Consider the following 7,317-nt stretch of genomic DNA (forward strand, 5'->3'; position numbering starts at 1 on the left):
GGTAATTCGAAAAGACTATTTTGGTTGTATGTGATTGAATTTTCAGCATCAGGTAGACCTCTGTAGGATTCTCCTAGTAGGTCAGGGAGATAATGACACTGACTGAAGTGCTAGCTGTGACAGCCTCAAACCTAGGGTAGAATCTCCAGAAATCACCTGACAATTGGCTGTGGGTGGCCACCTCCCTATTCTAAGATCTCTTCAGGTTACAGGAGACAGGGAGACAGAGAAGACCTGTTTTTTCACAGCACAGATAGCAGGGAAGACACAGAGCACAGAGAGATTCTTTTAGACTAACAGTGCCGGGGAAGGCCTGCACTCCAGGCAGTCTGCTCACATCTGCAGATGCGCTGTCACACCTGCGCATCCTTGCCCACACATGAACATACACATTCTGAAAAATTCACACATATCATAGACATGTACAAACACATGGTTCATATATGAAGGATTTCAAAGGAGAAATCACAAATATTGAAGAAAAAAGTTCTCAAATATGCCATCTAAATACATTATTACTTTTATTTTTTATTTGTATCATCTGGCTTTACAGCCTAAATAGGCCTTAACTTGAAATCCTGGCCCCTCACCTAGGAAATGCTTAAAATCCAAATATGCAACTACTGGGCTGGAATTTTACATATTTCTAAAGTATTGGTTGATTCTTGTCTGCACTGGCATGAGTCAAATCTCTCCTTGAATGACAACCTCAAGCAAAATTGCAATTCCCTTCTTAATTACACATTGGTGAGAGTCAGAGTGCCCCAGCTGTGGCCCTGTGTATTCAACAATCAGCATATTTAAAGATGATCTTAGAGAGTCAGTCTTAGAGAGCCTAAAGCCTGTGCACTCAGCAATCTACACATCTGCATAACATAACATCGGAGCAGAAGTAAGCTATTCTGTTCCTTTTGGACTGTAGAAACAACCAGGATAGAGTATGTGGCCTCGCCTAATTTGAGGGAAAGAGCTTTGAGAAGAAAGTTCTCACCTGGATTGTGGTTGTATTATAGGCAGGGGGCTCCTGAAGTGATATCCAATATCTTTGAGATTTTTCCTCCAGGCCACCAGGCTGAGCTCCGCTCATGGACACCAGGTCCTGTAACCTCAGACTTCTCTCTCTTTTCCTTTGCAGGTCAGAACTCCAAAGGCCTCCGCCCTGTAGTCCTTCCAAAGGACCTTTGTGATCAGTTTCTGCGCTGTGCACGGAAGAACACCAGGAAAGGCATAGAGACATGCGGTGTATTATGTGGTACCATGGTAAATATAGGAAAACCCCTTCTTGATCTGAAGCTGTATCTTATTCCCCTTTGGCTGCCCTTGACTCCCAGAGAATATATCTAGGGGCTGTATCCATACATATCCCTCAACAGAAGGAACCATGTGTGAAATGACATTAGCTAACTTGAATTTGATGAGTTTCTGTGTCCTGGTGATTACCTACTTTGTGCTAAGGCTTAGAATAGAAACTAAACACTTCAAGACCTGTGAGCAGACCTAATGCCTGCTGCAAACAAAACCCTAACCTAGGATATGCTATTGGAGACATCTCATGTTCATCTCATTACCCCTACATTTTTCTGTTTCCCAGGAAAGCACTGGAGCAGTCAAGGTGGGGAAACACTGGGGTGAGGGTAAAGGATGAGGGTCATTCACTGGGGTGAGGGCTTCATTTATTTATGGAAAGTTGGATTGACAGTAATTGTAACAAGTTGTTTTCTTGTGGCAGGTCAAAGAAGAATACCATGTGACCCACATAATTATTCCTGTGCAGACAGCAGGCCCTAATTATTGTTATGCGGAGAACGAGGAGGAAATATATTTCATGCAAGAGGAACTGGGCCTTCTGACGTTAGGTTGGATTCATGTAAGCAAATTGATTTCACAGGTGGTGAGCCCAGATCTGTGTCTGCACAATCAAGACGAATTTCATCCATCTGTGAGCACCCACAGTCACTGGTGTTCTAGTGTTTAGTCAAAAGGCACATTCCTTGGTGCATTTCAGCTTTACTAATTTACCTCTTCCTCAGTGTAGTTCTTCATTGTTCCACTTCTTGGTTAATGTGTTGTGCATTGTAGACTCCCTAGGAGGTAAGAAAACATGGTGTAGACACCATCACCCTAAATGCTGTATGGAAGTATTTCACTCAGTCAAGAGAGTTCCCTCTGTTGATATCTTTTTGCCTTTATGAAGAAGTACTTGGTTTTGTACACCCAAAGAGCTTCTTCATGCAAAGTTGCATCCAAATTTGCTTATTTGCCTTACAATAATACACCATGGCAGATGGAAGTAGGTTCTGTGAAGCCAGGTGAAGGCAGGAGATAATCCCCTGGAGGCTTTTGTTTGCTGAGATTCAGAATACCTGGTAAATGGTGGGTGTGACAGCAGGAGAAGTGACTTTCTGACAGATAATAAGACCTAATGGGGACTGCTTGAGCACAGTGGGTTATTCCATAACAAAAGGCTGCAGGAGAACTGGTCATGGGTTTCCCAGAAGCCACAGACCAGGGACAGTAAGAGAGAGAATTCAGGATGTGACCTAGGGACAATCTCCATCTGCAAGGGGATTCAGTTCTCATGCTGGAGCTGGGGTTCATTGATGAGTTTGGCTTCTGAAATTTAAGCAGGCCATGGTGCCAGAGACTAAAAGGTTTAACTAATCCATAGAAATACAGTATACAGGCAGAATACTGGCATCCTGTCATTCAGGAGGTAAGACTTCTGGATGATGACTTTGGCACCAAAAAGTAATAACCAGAAAGAAAGAGGCTTGAAAAAAATGGGTTGAGTTTACGGCTATCTGGGAGTCTTACAGGACTGTCATGTTGAGTCTTCATCTAAGCTGTAGATCCCATAGGAAGGGAGAGTCATGAGGCCACTCTGTGCAGAACTAGCTTAACAGAATCTTCAAATGTACATGAATGGGGCAATGGCTTGTTTTGTTGGTTTTACCAGTTTTTACTCCCTTTCTTTTTCCAAATGTTTTCTATTTTAAAATATAGCTAATTTGTAAGTATGCATACATTTGCAGTGTAATTAATGACTTCTTGATGAAACATCCATGTGAATAATACTCTTAGAGAAGGAAACAGGAACCTTCCAAGGGCCTTGTCAAGCTTTGCAACTTCTCTCTTCTGAGACTGATCTCCTTCTTGTTCTAACCATCTCTTTCTCATTTCATTAGTATTCATCTACTAAGTGTGCCTTCCTCCATGATATCAGCATTTCAGTACTGCTTGTGTCTTGAAATGTAGAGGTTAGATATTTGGTTTTTACATCTGACTTGCTTGCCTTAACATCTGCAATGTTCATCACCTTTGTGGCATGCAGTTGCCTGAGGTGTGCTTAAACCTGGCAGGCTATGAAGGAAGGGAGGGAAGAGGCATAAGTTAATGCAACAGTACTAGGTAGAGTAACACAAAATACAACCAGATGTGGCTTCTCTTCACATAGGAAGATATCCCACAGCTCTTAATGGCAGGGAACTGAAGACTCACAGAGTCTGTTGAACTGAAGTTCTAAATAGTTTGGGAACTCTTGGTTAAGATGGAATAGATTCTATTGTAGGCAGGAGGGAAGCAGATGTAGGTTAGAAGCTAAAGGACAAACTTGGAATGGTTATTGTTTAGACATCAGGTATAAGTAAATATGGATGAATAAAAGTCTAGTCCTCAGTGAGGGAACAGCCTCAAGTAATTTTTTAAAGCTCAGCTTCTAATGACCTTATAGATTAGGTTGATAAGTGAGGTCATTTCCTCTTCCTTCTCCACCTAGCAGACCACAGATGTGTCCCAGCATGATTTGGCGAGTCATTGTGGGAGGCAGTGGTTGAAAATTCTTGGGACCTGCTGTGTTGGGTATGTCATTGGGCTTACTGTGATTTCTTGAATTCTTTTGTCTCCATAGACCCATCCAACCCAGACTGCCTTTTTGTCGAGTGTGGATGTACACACACATTTTTGCTACCAGAAGATGCTGCCAGAATCAATTGCAGTGGTGTGCGCACCCAAATATAAACAGTGAGTATATATAATTTAAGCCTAGACGGTACAACAGCAAAATCCTCTATGGCTCAGAACACTGTAAAAACTAAGTAATATCCAGAAAGTCTTAACTGAGTGCTATAGAAGCTCCCTTTTAAGGTGAACATTCTAACACCAGCTGCTCTTAACAGATGTGCTGACACCACTGTTCGTTTTCTAAGACAAAGCACAAAGAAGTGATCTCAAGTGTCAGAGGTTGAAGATATTCCACACAAGAAACTGCCTAAAGTGTCATTTTCAATGTCACCTTAGTCTGAATTCCTCAGCAGAGCTAGTGTTGGGAAAGCAATGAATCATCCTATTTCTTTGAAAGAATTTTGTACCCTGGATAATGTCCCACAGGAATTAGTGGTCATAGGTTTGAGTGCTACCCCATTTATTCCTCACAGTGATTGGCCTGAACTGGATTGATTCTTCTTTGTGCTCAATTCTACTGTTGAGAATTTTATTATTAAGTCAAACTACAAGAAAGGGATCAAGAGAGAGAAAACCATAGAGAGAGATACACGTAAGGAGAGGAATGAGAAGGAGAGAAAAGAGCGGGAGAGAAGGGAGGGAGGACAATTAGGACTATGACAAAGAAGACATAGTCTAACAGAACTTCAATGATAGTGTGTACTAGGAATAGAAGGAAGACATACACATCATCTGTGCGGGAGGAAGAATTGTGCAGGTCAGAGCAGAGAGAGCAGGAGAGCAGGGGAATAAGTGTAGGTATGAAAGAGAAAGAAGAGAGGACATAGAGGAGAGGAGAGAGAGGGAGGAAAGAAAGGGGAAGGGGAGAGAAGAAGATGGAAAGAGGGAGAGGAGAGAGAGACGAATGAGTGTTGTGGGGATTTCTGTTTGACTGTGAGTCTGCCTTTCTCTTTTCAGAACAGGAATTTTCACACTGACAACTTTTGGATTAAAAGAAATATCAAGCTGCCCCAGGAGGGGCTTCCATCCCCATAATCAGGACTCAGCTCTTTTCTGTGTAGGTATCTGTATACAGGAGAAGAAACATAATAACATTGTGAGAATATCCAAACCCTGTCCCACAAAATTTATAAGAGCCAGGGATACAACCACAGAGATTCAAGGAAGCTTGAAATCCTGGAATCAGAATGCTAAGTCTAAGAGGTAGAACATTCTGTGTGTGATTATATGTATCATAATTAATATGTATATGCATTGTATAGAATTTGGATCACACTCTGATCCTAAAGGGAAAATAACACTTGTATTCATTTCAGCTCTTCTTTTAAAAAGATATATAATTTTATATTTCATTATATTTATACCTGTACTTTCATTGTGTAGCCTTTTAAAAATAGAACCTATTTTTATTTTAATTTGTTGTCTCTGTGGATTTTCACATGGGAGTTTAGTGCCTGTGTGGTAAAAGACGTTTGCAGATGCCCTAGATATGGAGCAAGGCAGTGAACACTTCCTACTTCCCTTCAAGAATAGTAGGTGTTGTTAAACCCAGCACTATTCTCAAGGCCCCACCTTGTAAATCATGGTTCATACCAGGGTGATCAGGTTTTTGTAGCCAGAAACTTTCTACCAGAACTGTTCAAAATTACCTAGCTCCATTTTGGAGTACAGTAATGTTGTTTCTGAGATATTAAAAGATATTGCTCATTTTAAAAACGAATTATCTAGAACAGGAGTTCCCAAGTTGCCAATTGTAATAACCCCTTCCATGGTGAAAAACACCCATAGCATAAGCTCTTGGGCAGTTGTAGTAGATCATCAATTTGAGGCTAATTGATGTTACATAATAAGACTTTTAGACTGATCATTACCTATCATGTTGTAGACCCAGAGTGACCATCTCTGAAATATCAGTAATGTCACCCTTACAATCTGATTAATGTAATGACTCCCCTCAAGGTCTATTGGGTCACCTTTGCCATCTGATGTACATTATGACTCCAATGGTGCACTGCACTTACACATCTCTAACAACAAACACAATAACAAAAACAACAACAACAAAAAAACTATTTGCTATGTGACTCTGGAAAATAGATGGAAAAGATCCTGAGATACACAGAGATGATTGACTCTAAACATGAGGCATGAGGAGAACTAGGTGGGAGTGTTGGGGACCAGAACTTTTGACATTACTTCTAATGACATCAAGATTTCACCACTTGGCTGAGAACTATTTGGCTGCAATGAAATTCTTCAATCAAAACTTACTGCTCGGGATGTGGCTCAGTTGTGATAGTGTTCCAATTTTAAGCATTAGTATCTGAAATCCTTTCCCAGCACTGATGAAAACAGTTGTGCTTATGTTTGCCTATAATCCAGCACTGGGAACCTCGAAGCAGTAGAATAATGTCAGGATCCTTCTGGCTTAGCTAGGCTATGTGTGCTAGCCTATGTCGCACAAGGCCCTCTTTTGGTATAAATAAAATGTACAAGTTGTTTCAAAACTGATTTCCATTCCCTAACAATATTTCCCTTTTTCCAATTGCAGGACTGCAGTCATGTCACCATCCAAAACAGCAGGGTGACAATCACGGATTTGCGATGAGTAAATCCCACAGACCCACCTCAGTGGGAGCCTGTGTGTGTGTGTGTGTGTATGTGTGTGTGTGTCTGTGTGTGTGTGTGTATTTTGTATATATGTGACTGAATGTATGGTGGTGTGTATCTGTGTATGTATGTTAACCTGTGTTATGTATGTTACATCTGTGTTAAGGATATCAATGGTATAGTATGTATTTATGGCACACTGTGTTCATTCACAGAGCCCAGATGAACTTAGTTCTACATTTCTGTTTTAGCAATTAGGAAAAGCTTCGATAAAACACAGAAGAATGTGATACATAAAGTCAAGACCTCTTGAGTACAAACCCTGAGTCTAGATGTGAGATCATAGAAATTTATTTGATTTCAAGGTGAGGTGGCTATATTTTTGACTTGTCAGTAATCTCTTTCTTCAATAATGCACAAAGTGAGAAATGTGATAAGGCAATATGGACAAAGCCATCAGCTCAATCACAAGTATCGCAAAGGAAACATAATCTGCAATATGTTTTAATTTATGACATTTGCTATATTCATGGCTGAATTTTGAGGTGAAAGATCATAGCTCTTTTGAATAAGTGGAGAAAAATTGATCTAATATTGCATTCTACTAAAATTACAATTCTAGATTGTGAATGTAATTTTCTGTTTTTTGTTTCAGCCTCTTGTATTTGTAATGACACCTGATGCTAGAAACCCTTTGACTAACAACATTTCCTGACTAAAACAGACTGTATGGAATATTTAACATAA

General features: G+C 40.4%; 1 long non-coding RNA gene across 1 annotated transcript; it reads left to right on the plus strand.

The window, feature by feature from the left end:
* The first annotated feature begins 3,905 nt into the window (after positions 1 to 3,905).
* Positions 3,906 to 6,581, plus strand: LOC127232539 (uncharacterized). Its single transcript, XR_007835401.1, has 3 exons — positions 3,906 to 4,020; positions 4,918 to 5,017; positions 6,512 to 6,581. It is a non-coding gene; the product is annotated as an uncharacterized LOC127232539 (long non-coding RNA).
* Positions 6,582 to 7,317: the final 736 nt, after the last annotated feature.

Source organism: Phodopus roborovskii, unplaced genomic scaffold (assembly GCF_943737965.1).
Source record: "Phodopus roborovskii unplaced genomic scaffold, PHOROB, whole genome shotgun sequence".
In the NCBI taxonomy this organism is placed as follows: domain Eukaryota; kingdom Metazoa; phylum Chordata; class Mammalia; order Rodentia; family Cricetidae; genus Phodopus; species Phodopus roborovskii.